Source organism: Strongylocentrotus purpuratus, unplaced genomic scaffold, assembly GCF_000002235.5.
Source record: "Strongylocentrotus purpuratus isolate Spur 01 unplaced genomic scaffold, Spur_5.0 spur5_scaffold_14, whole genome shotgun sequence".
In the NCBI taxonomy this organism is placed as follows: Eukaryota; Metazoa; Echinodermata; class Echinoidea; order Camarodonta; family Strongylocentrotidae; genus Strongylocentrotus; species Strongylocentrotus purpuratus.
In genome coordinates this window covers 91,009-110,466 of record NW_022145599.1, presented here as the reverse complement: position 1 = coordinate 110,466, position 19,458 = coordinate 91,009, and positions in this window count along the sequence as shown.

Genomic DNA, 19,458 nt, shown 5'->3' with positions numbered 1-19,458 from the left:
ACTGATCATGGTCTGATATAACTGTACTTTCCTTTGGCCTTTGAATAACCTTAACAGCAGGGAGTGGTTGATTTCTCTTTCATTTCTGAATGTCAACTCTGATGTCATGATAAGGCAAATGCAAAGTAATGTTATTATATGAAAAACACGAGTAGGAAATCTTACGATATGCTTATACATGCACATTGTACATTCGTGTTACGTCATATAGTACATTAGCAATAAAACAGTTAGTGATGATCACCCAACAATGTTCGCTTGAAATGGACGGTGTAATGATCACTGATGATAGAGGATTACACAAAAACAGAGACTGATTTTTTTAATTTTTTTTTTTTTTTTTTTTTTGGGGGGGGGGGGGTCTAAAGTTTGCTCGCTATTCCCTAAGAAGAAATCAACTGTATTTTGTTTCAAATGGTAAATTTAAACCTTGTTATCCCAAGAGCCCAAACATTGACAATGAGGCTTGGTACCTTGCAGACAATATACATCTGATTGCTGATAGCTTTCTCTAGATTACATTGCAGTATAAACATATAATTCTATTTGCGGGAAATTTCGATCAGTACTGCATCCAGCAATTGAATTGGACCAAATCACTAAACATACCTTCTCAAAACTTATATGACTCGAACATCCAATAATAAGATGTATAATGAGAGTGTATTATTGGGATTTAATTTCTGTTATGTTTCCTGAATTTGTTTTAACTCTTACAAATTTCATTGAAAAATGAAGAAGAATAAAAGTTTCTGGAATCAAATTTCCTCGAATTTTTAGCAATGTACTGACACGTATACTTTATACAGATTCTTGGAATGGAAGAGCTCTGCCTTGTTGGTGGTCTTTAAGATCAACAGATCTCTTCGGACCAGACAATGAACAACGACGAGAGAGTTATCCACGTTTATTTTCTTGTCTGCATTCTATTATCTTACCGATCAAGCTTTCATCCTTCCACTTCACCCACAGCCTGAACATCACACCTTTCCCCTGTTCTCTCACCCCCCCCCCCCCCATCCTTGCAGTTATCCGCATCAATTCCGTGCATTTCACTGTGGTCGTATCGCAAGTGGTATCGCACGAACATTTACAACACTCATTCCCAAGTTCTGGGAGAGATGAAATATAATTTGTGAGCTTTTTATGTGAGCTGTCAATCATTAGACAGGGTATTAGTTCTCCTTTACAATAAAATATGATTCAAGGTCACATAGATTGTAACGTTTTAATTAGAAGCTACCAAAATGAAATTGCTTACAGATAACAAATGCAATCGATGATTTTGTTAGTGCTAAAATGACCGTGAAGCAATTAGGAAGGAGTGTTGCCTGTGACCACCCCCCTCTTGCTCCTTCTTTTCTCTTGATCTTCTCCATCTCAATCTCTTCTGCTGGCTTACCATTCTTTCCAAAGTGTTTTTAGTTCAAAGATTAACAAGGTGTGTAGCATCGGTGAACTATGTTATCATGATCATATGGAGAAATCAAAAAGATGTTGTATTTTGTTGTATGATGCCTACATTTCATGATATAAAGTGAGATGTTCATGAAAAACAGCATCATTTAGTTACAATTGTTTCGTTAACATTAAAATAAAATTTAAGAAAGCACAAAAAGAAAGAATGATAATAGTTAATTTATGCAAAACAGTTTCAATACATTAGGCTAGAACATAACAAAGGTCAAACTATATCCTCGATGATAATAAAGACTTGCCGGTAAGAGGATTTTGGTCTTTAATCTTTGTCTCATTATTTGACACAGCGAAAAAAAAACTGTTTTCAAACCTCACGGATGTAATGGTAAACTAAAGAGGAACATGAACGTTGCAGAACGAAGATGAATGATGTTAGTCACATCATAATATGATTGTGAATGATGGTATACAAGATGGCTATGGTTTCTGGTTTGCATGTTCCCTCACCTCTTAAGTGACTCGGTGACATTGTCTCAGATTCTGAAACAAAATCCTGGATTTAGCTCATGGTGCAATCATAATTATAAACCTGTAGATCCAATGAAATGTACAATGTACAAGCTGATTGCCTGTCTGTTTATCAAGATATTTATGATTGAAAATCAAAATTTCATTTTTCGTTTTCCTAACGGTTTTTTTATTTTATAACACTACAGTCTATTGGGGAAAATGAGTATGGTAAAACCGGTCACTCAAATTTTTTTTTTTTTTTTTTGAGGCACGTTATGAATTTTGATGCGATTTGTTTTTAGGGCTTCAATATTACACCATATCACAGCCACTGATAACACGTAGGACCATGCATCTCAGATTTAACATAGTTAAACGATGCATTTAACTACAGGAAGGTCAGTGATGGATGACATCAATGACCAGTTTCTTTTGAATTCTTAGACGCCATTTCTTCTTCTTCCTAAACTTCTGTTCATGAAGTGGTGTGTATCAAAACAAAAGTCTTGTTTCCCTATATTGTGTCTTGGGGTCAAAACGCAAACCTATACGTGACGTAAACAATGACATCATAATGTGAATATCAAATGTTTGATCTGCTCTTTCTACGAAAAGACGAGGTCAAAGTCAAGTTATTAGTGCTCAAGGGAGTGAGCAGTCTAACAGGTGGATATTTCATGGCTCGTTGAACTAATTTATGTGAGATTTGATGTTAAAGCATGTGTAGGTCGAGCGTTTAACATTTAAAGGGACACAACGGAAACTCATTTTCAATTGTGATAGACGGCGAGTACAGTCTCAACTTCCAGATACACGTTGCGATTGCCGAATTGATCGGCATATGCCGAAAAAATGAAAAAGTTAAATTCCAACTGCATTTGAAAGATAATACTAATTTAGAACTTCCTAAAAAAGGTGGGGCTTGAAAATGTCTTCAAGTGGGAAAATAACGACTATTAGTTGTCAAATCGACTTCAGGGCTATAGAGCCCAAAAGTAATGGTCTTGATTTTCAGACAATTGTACCGAATGGTCATACGTTTTATGCTGCGCAAAGATTCAATCAGTTTAATCTTGGCCATCACAAGAAGTGGGTTATTGATGTAGACAAATGCTCATGTACCCTTTACATGTATGCTATTACCAAAGTAGGAAAAAAGCCAGTCAGTCACTCAATAGTGTCTGACAGCGAAGTCTAGCAATTAAACGGGTTTCCTCGCATAATTTGAATATGAGGACACTGCTAACGTTTAAATTTCACAGATAGGACATACATGACATATTCATAATTCCTGCAAAGTTCTACAGAATTTGAGGTTGGCTGCAAAAGGAACATAGTACCTTTAAGGAACTGTCATTGGCGGATCCAGGGTGGGAGCATGGGTGGTACAGGACTCCACCCCTGGCAAACAAGAAGAACTAACAAACAAAGATGGTAACCACAATTTAACCTTAAAAAAAAAGACGGACACCAACCCCTGCAAAAAGGTGATAACCAAAATGTTGCTCTCTTTTTTTGCCCAAGGGGGGGGGGGGGGGGGTGTTGAGTAAAAAAATAATGCTCAATTCCCCCCCCCCCCCCCTCGTTAGTTACTTCAATGGTAAATGTTAAATTAAAGATAATCTGAAAGTTTGAGTGAAAACTGACCATTATTAATTATAACAATGGGAAATGTGATCTGATCGATTCCTTAATTCTCCCAACTATATCATTACAATATTTAATAACATTTTAGATGAATGTGAATCGTCTCAAAACAATGAATTGGCTCTATATACCATTCCAGGCATTTAAGTGTTGACAGATTCTTAAAAGCCTTCTCCCTTTTTTCATTTCATTGAAAAATTACGCAGTTTTTTCATCAACTTTCAAAAATGTTACTGAGACACTTTAAAATTATTCTTCGGAGAATTGATTAATTCTTACCAGTCTCCGGGGCACCGTTACACATGTGTCAAACATGAAATCGACAAAATACACTGTCAACGACTATTTACTACTATTTACTACGACATAAATCAAAATGATGGCACTGGTTCCAAGAAAAGAAGAAGAAAGGGTACCGAGAGATATTATATTATTCACACACCCTTCATTTGGGGAGGGGGAGGGGGGGGGGTGGGAGGGTAAACGTAATACGATCAATGGACACACCCGCTTCTCTCTCTCTCTCTCTCTCTCTCTCCCTCTGTCTCCCTCTGTCTCCCCCTCTCTCTCTCTCTCTCTCCCTCCCTCTCTCTCCCTCTCTCTCGCTCTCCCCTCTCACCTCTCTATAAAAATATGGGGATTGGTTTCCAATTTTCTTAATAGATTCTATCAGTTGATTATTATATATTATACATTTTGAATATATATGGTCATGTACATAATTATGCAAATAAATAGCATTGATATTTTGGTGTCGATTTATTGCTTTATTTACGAAATTATTGGGGGGAATTAATGGAATTTAAAAGATTAAAACAAAAATCAAAATAAGATTGTTCATTTGCGACGCCAAGCAGAATTTCCTTAATGGAATTTATATCCGGAAAAACAAGCAACAAATTTAGAAATGAGTTAATTCACTAATGCCGATACCACAATAAGTGTCATTTTATTAATGTAGTACTGCGTTAGTGATTGTCTTGGTTTATGTCGCTCTAGATAAGAGTTACATCGAATCAAACATTGCAAACACATTGCTTTCACAGACTATGTGAACGTAAACAATTAAAGATAAAGACCAGTTCTGGTCATGCGATTGCATTGTGAAAGAAACGTTGTGGAATCGATCAGAAAAGGTTGATCATGTAGCATATGTACTGCAAGGTTCTGGAATCATCAAAATAATAAGAAATTTGGACCAGTCTTGGTAAAGTTACAAGACACGTGCGCTACACGTGCGCGATATCTATCAGGTATAGATATAATAATTTACCAAATATATCAATTAGTAGGCGGTTTCTCGGCAAAATTTGTATCATCACGTATTGCAAAACATATTCTCTTACATGATTGGTAATAAGAGCTTCCATTTCATTTTTTGAGAGGGGGGCGTTTCCAAAACTGATCTTTACCTTTAAGGTTCAATTTGAAATTTAGGGCAAACGTGACAGATAAGAAAACAAGGGATCGTAAATAGTGAAAACGTTGACGTAATTATGGTTATCTTGCATGCCATCTTTATTGTTCGGAAATTGATTCCCGTCTTTGAAATTAGAGAGGTGATGGAAGTAATAAAACGAAAGCAATGCAGATACATGTCATATCTCTCTCAAGACTCCTCCCACAACAACTTGATGCACGTTCAGACGTCAGTCACTTTGTTTTCATTTGGTCATTTCAGTTTATAACCTCACTACAGGAATCTTTAATTCTGTCAATTAACCAATCAAATCTATTACTTTTAATTAAATCTCTAAGTAATTTTGAATATTGAATACAGTATCTGATCGGTATCTGATAGGGAGCTACATCAGCTAGCAAGTGTCTTTGACCTGCAAAGCCGGCACGTAGCCAGAGTTGATGTTTTGTTTTGTTTGTTGGTTTTTTTTTTGGGGGGGGGGCACATACATGTAATCGATCGAGGTAAAAAAAAAGGGGGTTTAAAAAAGTTCAACCGATCTTAGAATTTTTTTTTTTTGGGGGGGGGGGGGGGCACGTGCCCCCCCCCCCCCCCCGTGGCTACGTGCCTGCTGCAAAGCAAACTTAAAAAGAAAGATGAGCTACAGCAGCTAGCAACATTGTAAGTTTGCATTGCCACAAATTATTTCACCAGGGCCTACAGCTTTACAAGCTTGCTTTCATGTAGGTCCAATTATATTTCTCTCATTTAAATCCGTACTCTATATTGACCACTTATCTTTATGTTATGTATATGTATCATTGATTGAAATTTCATCACAAAAAGTAATTTATTTTGAAATGAAGGCCTATATGTAACATTGGAAATATGAAATGAAATAAATGAGATGAAGTGAAATACTGAACTGTTTTTTAAAGCCATCGCACAACTCGCACAATCGTTACATTTTTATACATTATCATATTTGATTACACTTTTAAATTGTGTTATTATTGTTGTTTGGGTGTTCGTGTACGTGTGTGCGTGTGTGCGTGTGTGTGTGTGTGTTTAAACCAGAAGTATTTAAATCAGAAATAATGTGGGCAGGGGCGGCAGGTGTGTACCCCTCTCTCTATATGTGTGCGCGTGTGTGTGTGTGTTTAAATCAGAAGTAATTAAATCATAAATAATGAGGACGAGGGGCGGCAGGTATGTACCCCTCTCTCTACATGTGTGTGCGTGTGTGTGTGTGTTTAAATCAGAAGTATTTAAATCAGAGATAATGAGGACAGGGGCGGCAGGTGTGTACCCCTCTCTCTACATGTGTGTGTGTGTTTAAATCAGAAGTATTTCAATCAGAAATAATGAGGTCAGGGGCGGCAGGTGTGTGCCCCTCCCTCTCTACATGTTTGCGTGTATGTGTGTGTTTAAATCAGAAGTATTTAAATCAAAAATAGTGAGGGCAGGGGCGGCAGGTGTGTACCCCTCTCTCTACATGTGTGTGTGTGTTTAAATCAGAAGTATTTCAATCAGAAATAATGAGGTCAGGGGCGGCAGGTGTGTGCCCCTCCCTCTCTACATGTTTGTGCGTGTGTGTGTGTGTTTAAATCAGAAGTATTTAAATCAAAAATAATGAGGGGGGGCGGCAGGTATGTACCCCTCTCTCTCTACATGTGTGTGCGTGTGTGTGTGTGTTTAAATCAGAAGTATTTCAATCAGAAATAATGAGGGCAGGGCGGCAGGTATGTACCCCTCTCGCTACATGTGTGTGCGTGTGTGTGTGTGTTTAAATCAGAAGTATTTAAATCAGAAATAATGAGGGCAGGGGCGGCAGGTATGTACCCCTCTCTCTCTACATACGTGTGTGTGTGTGTGTGTGTGTGTGTTTAAATCAGAAGTATTTCAATCAGAAATAATGAGGGCAGGGGCGGCAGGTGTGTACCCCTCCCTCTCTACATGTGTGTGCGTGTGTGTGTGTTTAAATCAGAAGTATTTAAATAAAAAATAATGAGGGCAGGGGCGGCAGGTATGTACCCATCTCTCTACATGTGTGTGCGTGTGTGCGTGTGTGCGTTTAAATCAGAAGTATTTAAATCAAAAATAATGAGGGCAGGGGCGACAGGTATGTACCCCTGTCTCTCTACATGTGTGTGTGTGTGTTTAAATCAGAAGTATTTAAATCAGAAATAATGAGGGCAGGGGCGGCAAGTGTGTACCCCTCTCTCTCTCTCTACATGTTTGTGCGTGTGTGTGTGTGTGTGTTTAAATCAGAAGTATTTAAATAAAAAATAATGAGGGCAGGGGCGGCAGGTAAGTACCCCTCTCTCTACACGTGTGTGCGTGTGTGCGTGTGTTTAAATCAGAAGTATTTAAATCAGAAATAATGAGGGCAGGGGCGGCAGGTATGTACCCCTCTCTCTCTACATGTGTGTGTGTGTTGTGTGCGTGTTTAAATCAGAGATAATGAGGACAGGGGCGGCAGGTGTGTATCCCTCTCTCTCTCTACATGTGTTTTCGTGTGTGTGTGTGTGTGTTTAAATCAGAAGTATTTAAATCAGAAATAATGAGGGCAGGGGCGGCAGGTATGTACCCCTCTCTCTACGTGTATTTGCGTGTGTGTGTGTGTGTGCTTAAACCAGAAGTATTTAAATCAGAAATAATGAGGGCAGGGGCGGCAGGTGTGTACCCCTCTCTCTACATGGATTCTAGAGGGGAAAACACGTCGGCACGTTTTACATTCTGACTGCGAACGTGGGGATTCTTATTTTGTTTAATTTTTCAACAACCTAAGCTAGGATGATACAATGAAATGGCAGATTGAGTGGGGGGGGGGGGGTCCCTCTCCCCTCTCTTTCTACCTCTCTCTCACTCTCTCTTTCTCTCGCTGATCACGAATTCAAATCATGATTATCGATATGCTGGAGAGTGGGCGTAATAGGATGAGCTGGATGTAAGCTGAAATGATTTGCAGTATCTATTCAAATATTGTTTTTCCACACAATTCACACGATGAAACATTTATTCACTAATAATATTGTATGATCTCCTTATCCATTTTTCAGCGCAAAAATTACGTGCATCACGAGACTTGATCATGAGATGGTCGTCTCCATGATGAAATAAAAGCGTCATTAACTTGCAATATTGAGAGCTAGGTATTCCAAGTATGATAATGAAATTACCTTTGTCGCGATGATAGACGAATGATTCGAGAACAAAGTTCACCGTACTCGCAAGGCTATTGAGAGGTGATTACATAGGATTAGATATTGAGTATATAGGCTTAAAATGGTAGGCATCAACAGACAAATGACAGAAACAAATTAGTGACAATTTCAGCAATATCTGATTTGAAATAGGAAAGTTATGAGTATTTAAGATTTTTTTTTAAAGTTGTCATCAGTGAAACATAAATTGGCAACACTGTGACGTATATTGCAACGTCCTCCCCGATTCGCTCTGTACAGAAAATTACATAAACTTTCATTATCTTACTTAGTGATTACGAAATATATTTCTTTCATACAGGGGTTATAATTATAAAACATATTTGCAATAATCAAATTTAGGGTGAATGTATGATTGAAAATTTAAGGGAATACATTCTTGTTTGATTTGTTTATGCACGTACCATATTGAAGGGAATCTCGCAGGAAAAGTCAAAAAGTTGCCAATTTGTGTTTGATTGATTGCACCTTAAAACATCACAACTTTTTCATTTCTTAATTTTAATCGGATTTCGCTCAAACTTTCATTGACCTGTTCCCCTAATTTTCAACTTGTATTGAAACCGACTTATTGTGAGGGTGGACTACCCTTTTATAGGTAAACAGAATTTAAACGTATTTTATTTTATAGAATAATGAAAAGAAGAAAATAACGAGTGATATGTGTAAAAAGAATTGGAGATTCAAAGAAATCAGCTGATAAATCTCTCATATGAAATTCATTAAGCGTGATTTATTAAACTAAGATTTGTAGGACAAGCAGATAATGTAATGTAAACATGTAATTCTTTCAGAAAAAAGAAGACAAACTCTTCCTAATTGCAGCTGTCTAACTACGCTGTCCTTGTATTTAATGGGAGTCAAAATGCCATGTTCCCATGTCGTATTTCATTTCCCTTGTCAAAATAAGACAATATCATTTATTGTTCCTACATTCCAGCTTTGATGAAAAGTTCAGTCGTTTAAAAAAAGTTATTGCAAATAAATCGTTAAGAGAATATTGGGTCAAAATGTTTCCTATTTCTTCTTCGTAATCACGATTAAATCATGGCAACGCAATGTAAAGAGGTTTTTGAAATGGCAACAATTCCCTAGTTCGTATTACCATGGAAATTCCACGTTTTGTTTTTGAAAAAAATATTTCTACCCCGCACATCACGAACAAGCCGGTGTTCTTTCGTCATACCAACATGAAAACCTACGCCACATTTACGCCAAGACTTCTTGACTGATTGACTTACAACATGTCAGTCAGTCAGTCAGTCAGTAACGATGCAAAAAACAATGGGAATTCTTTTTTTCTTCTAATTTCTTTTAGCAAACCAATTGTTACCTGAAGCCTCAAAAAGTCGGGAAGGGGGGGGGGGGGCAGTGGCGGATCCAGGGGGGCCCGGGGGGCCCGGGCCCCCCCCCCTTGAAAAAAAAATTATGTAAAATCACGTGATTTTTACCTTTTTGGGGGTTGAGCCCCCCCTGGCGCTCAAGGGGGGGGGGGGGGGGGTGCAAATTGAAATTTTTTTGAGGATCAAAAAAAAAAAAAAAATGCGCTCACTACCCCCCCCCCCCCCCCCCCCCCCCCCCCCCCCCCCCCCACTGAGCGACTTTTCGGCCGGCGCGATTTTCAAATTTCGGGAGCACAAAAAAAAAAAGTTGGGCCCCCTCCCCTAAGAAATCCTGGATCCGCGCCTGGGGGGGGGGGGGGGGGGGGGATATGAGTGTAGGAATTTTTTGGGGGCGTATATTTAGTTAAAGGTAATACAAAGTTTTGGTAAGGGATCATGAATTTGGTTCAAATGAACATATTGGAAGCATATACGATCCTACAATATTCAGTAATCGTCGCGGTCGAAATCGACTCTAAAATTATGAAATTGTAAATAATAAACACTTTATGTTGAATAGCTCCCTCTCAAGGTCAAGATATTAATTAAGCTATAAAATAATGTTTATTGACTAAAATTGACTGATTAGCTATTCTTGTTCGGAAATTATATACCACAACTACATACTCTGAGATTTTCATGGTCGCAGCTACCATTGTACGCCGTTGGAGCTATTTGAAATTTATCAAAATTTACCGGAGCACCGGTAAATCTTTATATTCAATTTTTCTCGAAAGCAGAAGTGTTTTAGGGGCTAACATTTCTGGTGTTTTTAATACATCCACAGGGGCATCCAAATATATTAAAATTGTAAAGAATCACTATCCACCCATTTTTCAAAATTTCCCAAAACTTTGTAATACCTTTAAAGACGAATTATTAGAGTTCCTCGATCCTGCAGGCCCAGCAGTGCATGTAGTAATTATTACCCTAGCATTGCTAGATACTCATATACACCTGGGTGGAGAGTGGCACATAATTATGGATTATTATTTTGCTAAAAGACCTTAGTGCCGGGTGTCCGGCTAAGAATCGAACCCTCATCCCTTTCATTGAAAGTTAAAGGGCAAGTCCACTCCAAAAATAACTTACTTTCAATAAAAGCAGAAAAATCAGACAAACCAATCAAAAAAAGTTTGAGCAAAATCGGATAACCAATAAGAAAGTAATGAATTTTGAAAAAGTATGTAAAACCATGGAACAATGAGAATCACAACACAAATTGCCAAGATGGTTATCAGTTTGTGACGTCATGTCCTCACAACTTATCAATTGCTTTATATAGTTTAATACCATTAATTTCCCTTTTTATCTCCCAAAACTTGATTTCCCCATGCCTTTGCCCAGGTTATATGATTTGTATCATATTGCGTGCATGACATTTTTAAAAAACTTTTATGAATTTTGAAGAATTGATGCTATTTTCTGAATATTGTATTTCATAATTATTGATTTTTATATAAATAGTTTATCAAAATTCGATTTTTCATGATTTAACTGGACAAAAATTACTCTTTATTTGTTCATCCACACAAAAACATATTACTTTTCATTAAACTTGGATGCTGGGTTGAAGAAATAAGATTCTTAGGGGGAAAATAGGAAATTTATATTATCAATATAAAGAAAATAATTAGTAGATAGTGAAGACCATACGTCACAGACTCATGAATGAGTTGCCAATTTGTGTAGTGATTTTCAAAGTTTTTCATGTCATTAAAAATTCATAACTTCCTTATTAGTTATCCGATTTTGCTCAAGCTTTTTTTGATTGGTTTGTCTGATTTTTCTGGTTCTATTGAAAGTAAGTTATTTTTGGAGTGGACTTGGGCTTTAAGTGGATGAACCACTGTATCACGACACATAAGAAGAAAGTGAAAAAAGGGAAAAGATGAAGGGAGAATAAGGATTGGAAGGGAGAAGAAGGATGGGAAGGGAGAGGAAGGATCAAACGGAAAAGACGGATGGAGGAAGGGAGAAGAAGAAGCAGTGGTGGTGGTGGTGGTGGTGGTAGTAGTAGTAGAAGTAGTAGTAGTAGTAGTAGTAGTAGTAGTAGTAGTAGTAGTAGTTGAAGTAGCAGAAGATTTAGTATTACTAGTAGAAGTTGTTATAGTAGTAGTAGTAGTATTAGTAGTAGTAGCAGCAGTATTTGTAGTAGCAGTAGTAGTAGCAGTAGTAGTAGTAGTAGTAGTAGTAACAGCAGCAGCAGCAGCAGCAGCAGCAGTAGTAGTAGTAGTAGTAGTAGTAGTAGTAGTAGTAGTAGTAGTAGTGGTGTTAGTGCGGTCTTATTGTATTAAAAGCAGCATAATAACCTGACAATTTCGCTGATGACATATTGAATTTTTATTATGTTGGGCATTGGTCTCTTTCTTGAAAGATCCCGGGTTCGAAACCAAGTCGAAGGCATTACCAAATCCCACGGAGTGGACTGTACATAATTTGAGCCGTCCGTCCCCTGGCTGCTTACTATCAAGCATACGCATACTTTCTTAGCAGAAAAATAACTGATCATATTTATGAGATTTTTCAAATATTTTCTCCCAGAACTACTAACGATTGATCCCAACTGTTTAAGAGCTTAGTGATTGTTTAATATTTCCGGACTGTTTAAGATTCAAATATCTGACCACTCAATATGTACTTACATTTCTAAAAATAGAGAGAAAGGGGCTCACCGACATATTTTGTTCATAGCCATTGATTTTCATTCCATATGAGAATGCACTTCTAGGAGCCACTGACGTCAAACAAAAGTTATTATGATTAAATATGAATTAAATGAAAAGAGGCGATATGAATAATTTTCAGGAGTCAGATCATGTTCACAGACAAACGATAAAATGAGAAAAGTTAAGTTCGTCTCGAGGTCTCATTTGCCCAGCTTAGAAGTCTGAATTTCTAAATTGATGTTATAAAAAAGATAATGCTTACCAACAGACAATAATAATGAACCCATATTGAGATAGTTTTAAGTTAAAGTAAAAAAAAAAAAAAAAAAAAAGAGATAAATGATTGGTGACGTAGTTTTTTCCTTTTTTTTTCGTTTGTTATATTTAATTCGGTTTTGAATTTCCGAACGAGGTTTGGAAAGCTCGAGATGTTTAGAGTAAATGAGAGAGGACGGGAAAAAGAGGGGGATGAGGCAAGTAAGATTGACAGTGACAGGAAAAGGAAAATACAAAGAAAGTGAGAGAGAGAGAGATGGAGAGAGAGAGAGAGAGAGAAAGAGAGAAGAGTGACGGAAGGAGAGAGATAGAAGATAGTGACAGAGAGGAGAGAGAGAGAGAGAGGAGAGTGACAGAGAGATAGAAGAGAGTGACAGAGAGAAGGAGAGAGAGAGAGATAGAGAGGAGAGTGACAGAGAGATAAAAGATAGTGACAGAGAGGAGAGAGAGAGAGAGAGAGAGGGGAAAGTGACAGAGAGAGATAGAAGATAGTGACAGAGAGGAGAGAGAGAGAGAGAGAGGAGAGAGTGTGACAGAGGGAGAGAGAGAATGAGAGAGATAGTGAGAGAGAGAGATAGTGAGAGAGAGAGATAGTGAGAGAGAGGGAGAGAGAGAGAGAGTGTGTGTGTGTGTGTGTGTGTGTGTGTGACGGAGAGGAGAGAGAGAGAGAGGAGAGAGAGAGAGGAGAGTGACAGAGGGAGAGAGAGAATGATAGAGATAGTGAGAGATAGAGATAGTGAGAGAGAGGGAGAGAGAGAGAGTGTGTGTGTGTGTGTGTGTGTGACGGAGAGGGAGAGAGAGAACACCATGCAGACATAAACAAAGCAGAGGGTTAATGTGAGTAAACCTCGCAAAGAGTACGCTGAACCAGAACTCAGCAGTCGATTTTCTTGGAATTTCTGATTCTCCTCTCTGCCATTTTTCGTCTTCAAGTCATAAGTTTCTTTTTTTAAAAACTGATTATATAGCTTACCATTTGTGAGGCTTTCTTCGCTCTTGACCCCCTTCACCGTTCGATCATTCACGATCCGGAATACTCAGTGGCAGCAGCTTACACTTGGGATTTCTACCGTGGGAGCTAGGTCCGCTTCGTGTAGAGAGAGAGTGAATGAACTTGACCGTCGGCTGATTTGGCCTCAAGCCAATATAATCGTCTGCAGTAAAGTGGTATAGTATACAACACGTTCACACTGCATCATACCATTACATGGTAGGAGGGGCTAGGGACTCGTCGAATTGCGATTGATCCTAATCCATCAAATAAATCAAATTAAATTGCAACCTCAACCAAAAGAACTACAGTTTACTTAATTATATACCTTCCATTTTGGGGGTAATTTCTCTCGTATATGAAAACTTGATTTGTCCCGCTTTAAAGGGATCGTTTAACAATGTAAAATCTGAGATACACGGCCCTACGTGTTATCAGTGTCTGTGGTATGGTGTAATATTGAAGCCCTAAAAAAAAATCGCACTTCAAAATGATCAAGAAGTGCCTCAAAAAAGTAAAAATTCTTTGTGTGACCGGTTTTACCATACTCGTTTTCCCCAATAGACCGTATAGTGTTATGAAAACCGTCCGGCGAACGGTTTTCAAAACTTTGTAATTCCAATCATAAATATCTTGATAATCAGACAGGCGATCGGCTTGTAAAAGTCATGGAGTTCCCGACTGACCTAAAGGTTTATATTAATCATTGCAGCATGAGCTAAATCCAGGATTTTGTTTCAGAATCTGAGACAAAGTTACCGGATCCCTTTAAGTTTATTGAGAATGAGACATTGTATATTGTATCGTTGTATCGTATTAGATTAATGATATAATAATCATCGAACAAGCAGCTGATACCTGAAATTGTTCAATTTGCAAAGGAAAAAGTACGTGGCATAAAGAATATTGATAACACATTAAAAGATATAGAAAACTAAACAAGCATTACAAGTTTCATCGATAACATAAAATTGCCATTTGTTTTGAGTAATATAGAAATTTGACAATTATAAATTTACAGGTTTATCGCTACAACGGCGGAGTAAAATAACCCATGAAGACTGATAGAGATTGTTATTATTAAAATATACATCTGAAAGACATACATGCACAACTAAAAAATACATCTAAAAGACATACATCTACAAGTATTAAAAGTATTAAACTAAGGCCTTAATTCAACCAGTCACCCATTCTTGAGTAACGAAAAACTCAAAAACATCACAATGGGAATGAATAATTAAATTGTAGAAAATTGGTGTTTGTTGACGTTGCGATTGATTGGAGGAGTTTGCTCTAGACATTGACCTCAAATATCAAATAAAACTCGCGGGATTAAATTGTAATTGAATATATTTTACAGAACTATAATAATGTGCTTTTTAAAATGTATTCAATTAATCACATATCAATCAGTTTGATATTTTAAAGATACTATGTCCCTTTTGCAGCCAACATCAAATTCTGTAGAGCTTTGCAGGAATTATGAATAAGTCATGTATGTCCTATTTGTGAAATTTATACGTTAGCAGTGTCCTAATATTCAAATTATGCAAGGAAACCCGTTTACTTGCTAGACTTCACTGTCAGACACTACTGAGTGACTGACTGGCTTTTTTCTTCTTTGATTATATACATAAAAATGAGCTGTAAGGGGTACATGAGCATTTGTCTACATCAATAACCCACTTCTTGTAATGGCCAAAATTAAACTGGTTGAATCTTTGCGCAGCATGAAACGGACGACCATTCGGTACAATGGTCTGAAAATCAGACTATTAGTTACTGGCTCTATAGCTCTTAAGTCGATTTGACAACTTATAGTCTTTATTTTCCCACTTGAAGACATTTTCAAGCCCCCCTTTTTTAAAGAAAGTTCTAGTAGTATTATCTTTCAAATGCCGTTGGAATTTAACCTTTTCATTTTTTTGGCTTGCAAATGGGACATAGTACCTTTAAAAGTAAATTACAAAAAGTCAATCGAAGCTCGGGGTAAATCGGGCGCGCACGACTAGACTCGGTCGTTCGTGAAGTAGGCGATCACTATTAAACACTGAGCTAACGGGTTCTCAAGATGGTATAGGTATCGCACGGCCGTGTGCTGCCCTCTATATACCCAAGCTTGAGCAACTTTTAGACACTCAGTTATAAGGTAACCCCGAAGGTAACCTATTAAAATGAAACTAGCTTGAGTTTCAGCGGAGGCGGAAACTGATAGTAAACTAGTTCCGAGAAAGATATGTTATAAAAAGAACACGAAAAGTTCAATTTTGATTATTTAATACTCCTATCTTGAAAAGATCATTATTTGACTCCAAACAATCAACTCAGGTTATGGGAATGACACGGATTGAAGACAGATGATATCCTCAACTTGATTCTTTTGTGTCTAACAAACCTCCGGCGAGACATTCCTGCAACAGAACCTTTTCTCCGTTATCTACTCTTACTCTTTCTCTGATATATTATAATCATAATTCTTTTCCAAGACATGGACATAAAGAAGAAGGAACAATTTAATGTTTTGTTCACATTTTTGACAGATAAACGATATCTTCGTTGCTGCATATTGTTGTTTTTTTTTACTCAAAACAGAAGGTAAAAATTATTCACAAATTGTCCACATAATAACAATTTTCCACAAATAAAAATACAATATCATTATTACAATACGAAAACAAATATGGAAACACTATCTTCTTACAATCGTGTGAAAAAAAAAGCCCAGTATATTTGTTTGTTTTTAGTAATGAAATGATAGTAATGTGGAGAATACCTTTTTTTTTATAAGGAAACAAAATGAATAGCAAACTTAATACAGGTGTATAAGTGATCGTTTCAAAACATTATTTGCACCATCGACGCCGTCTTCTCTTTCTTCCATCTCTCACCCTGTCATCACCACTATCACAATCACTACCAGTGCCATTGTCACTAGTTGTGGAGCTGTGCTCATCAACTTCGATCTCTAAATCAGAGTAAAACTTTTCCTTCGAGCTCGGACATTTTGATCAGATATTTAGCGTCCGAGTGGCGTTTGTATAAGTATAATGCATGCAGTTGAGAGTTGTGTCAGAGCTCTTGGGAGTACTCTCGCTCATGTGCCCAACCTCTTACGTCACAAACCTACGTCACAATAGCGGGCCGATCAAGGGCGGAATAATCGGGTAGTAATTTTAACACTTTTAATAACAGATTAGTCAATTCTGTAACAATTTTTGAAAAATGAATATGAATTATTAGAAAGATTGTAACGTTACCTTTGCAATGATACCAACATTATTGAGGTTAAAAGCATTTTGAAACCGTCGCTCAGCTACTTTAAGTTCTTCCGGTCCTAACCTTCAAATTATTTTCAGAATGATGGGGTTATAAGCACATTCTCATAACGGAAGACTGAAAAGACCTTCGATAAATAACATAATTATTAAAATTATTTATAAATGCGAGCTGATGCGTAGCGAACGAGCTTTGGAGGAAATTGCTCTTAATCGCTTTAAATTAGTGGCACGTTTAATGATGAAAGGAAAATAGATACTTATTGAAAGGGATAAGACATTTATTAGAAATGAAAACGAGCACGTGTCAAAGTACTATGGTGAACTTATAAGAGCTGAAAATGGGGCACTTCTTACACCTTAAAGGGCCACTCTAACCCAACTATTAAAACATGAATACACCTCTATTTATTAATATTCCAGCCTCTGATTTTTCAGAAAATCTCTGAATTGACAATTTTTTAAAAATAAAAACCATCCATGTTTCAGTTCTCACGCTTGCTGGGCTACGCCCCTCGAAAAACGGTAATATGGTCACGTGGTCTTGATGACGCATTTGAGGTAATTGCGGGCATGTCCGATTTGACCTACAACTAAGGATATCTTACATTAGGAATGACGAAATTGCCAGAAACGTACTGGGATTATCAAGTGCATATTATTTTTTCGGATAAATGTCTTTTTTGTTCCAATTAATATCATTGGTTGCCTTTTTAAAGACATTTTAATGCCTAAATAATAATAATCACCCTCATTTTCACTGGAGAGGCGCCTGCAGTGACGTCATAAACAGTTGCGCAAAAAGTCGTCATTTTTAAAGCTAAATTCCAGAATTATTTATGATTTCTAAGAAAAATCATTGTCATGTTCGGAATCTCCGTCAAAATCTATTGTACATGTCTTTTTTTTCTTCATTTTTTTAAAGCCCGTTTTGGTTAGAGTGGCATTTTAAAGGAGGCACTAAACAGGGATGAAAAAGGGCACCCATCACATTTTGATAGGGGTTTTATAAGAGGTGAAAAAGGGCACTGACCAGATATGAAAAAGTACACTTTATGATACAGGAAAATGGTTAGTTGAACAAAAAGGGGTACTGATCAGATTTGAATAGGAACATTTATCAGAGGTTAAGGGGCACCGGCTTATCTGAATAAAGAGGGACACTTTTCATAGGTGAAAAAGGGCAGTTATGTAAAGAGGAAGGAGCTCCTTTCTAATGGGGCACGTATCATAAGGAAAAGAGGTACTTATCAGAAAGGAAGAGGGGCACATGTGAAAAAGGTGCGCTTATCTGAGTTAAAAAGGGGTAGTTATTAAAAGGGGAAGGGGCACTTCTTACATAGGATCAGTCTGATTTGAATAGGGCAATTATCAGAGGTGAAGGTGCACTTATTAAAAGTGATAGGGGCACTTCTCATACCTGAAAAGGGGCACTTACTAGCGATTAAAAAGGGCACTTATGAGAATGTAAAATAGCCACTTATTGCAAAGGAAATGGGAACTTGTCGAAGGAAAAGGGGCACGTGTCAAAATAAAAGGGGCACTTATCAGAGGAGAGAAGTAAAAATGGCACTTTTCCTATGTAAAAAGGGGCATTTCTTACATTGTAAAAGGGACACTTTTTCTATGTAAAAAGGGGCACTTTTGGGGTACTTGAAGGAGTTGGGGGGGGGGGGGCGTTGTGCCCCCTCCCCCGGAGCACCGCCTCTGAATTTGTCACATAAGGGTGATAAAGGAGAAATTACAAAACGATGTTCATACAAAGATAAATATCTTGATGTCGTACAACACAGTAGAGAGACAAATCCTTTGCTCATTCTATCTGACAGTAAGATTATGTTATGTCCATTTGCTTTTCTTATGCTATGAGGATTATGTGTTGAAACACTTTTCAATAATTTTACAATCTAGGACACGCATCTTTATAGTTGTCCCGAAATCAAACGTCAGTAGGATATTTTTCGTGCCCTGTTGGAAAACAGAAAATATTTTTCATTTTGTTGAAACATTTTGTCTGACCGTCACCATGCCACCCGCTTATTTTTGTTTATACACTGCCCTGTCCAGCATGTACTCACAATACTCCATCTAACATCAATATTATCACTTCATCACCTCTTTTCTCTCACACTTTTACCCCTTCTCCATTCGATGACTGAGGGGGCGGAGGAGCAGAAAAAGGATGACGACGACGATCATATTATCACCCTCCCTCCTTCTCTTCTTCCAGTTCTCGTTTTCTACTTGTTATCCCTATCTCTGTCTACAATACATATCCACCTTCTTTCATTCCTTTTGTGTCAAACTAAATACTTCTTATCAAGTAGCTTCAATAAATTCATAGTTTTAGTTCGGAAATTTTGTAATAACAGTCGGTTGTATTCCATTCTGGTTTTAAAAAAACAGCAATTATTGAATTTTCAATAAAATCTTAAGATCAATACCACCTCAACAATCACCACCAAAATTACCATAACCATAATTTTGTTTTTTCTAAATACCATAAACAACTATCAACATTGCCAGCACCATCACCACTAACAACACCATTATAACCATCACCACCACCATCATCCCCATCATCATCACCTCCACCACCATCATCATCACCACCACCATCACCATTATCACCACCACCACCACCATCATCACCACCACCA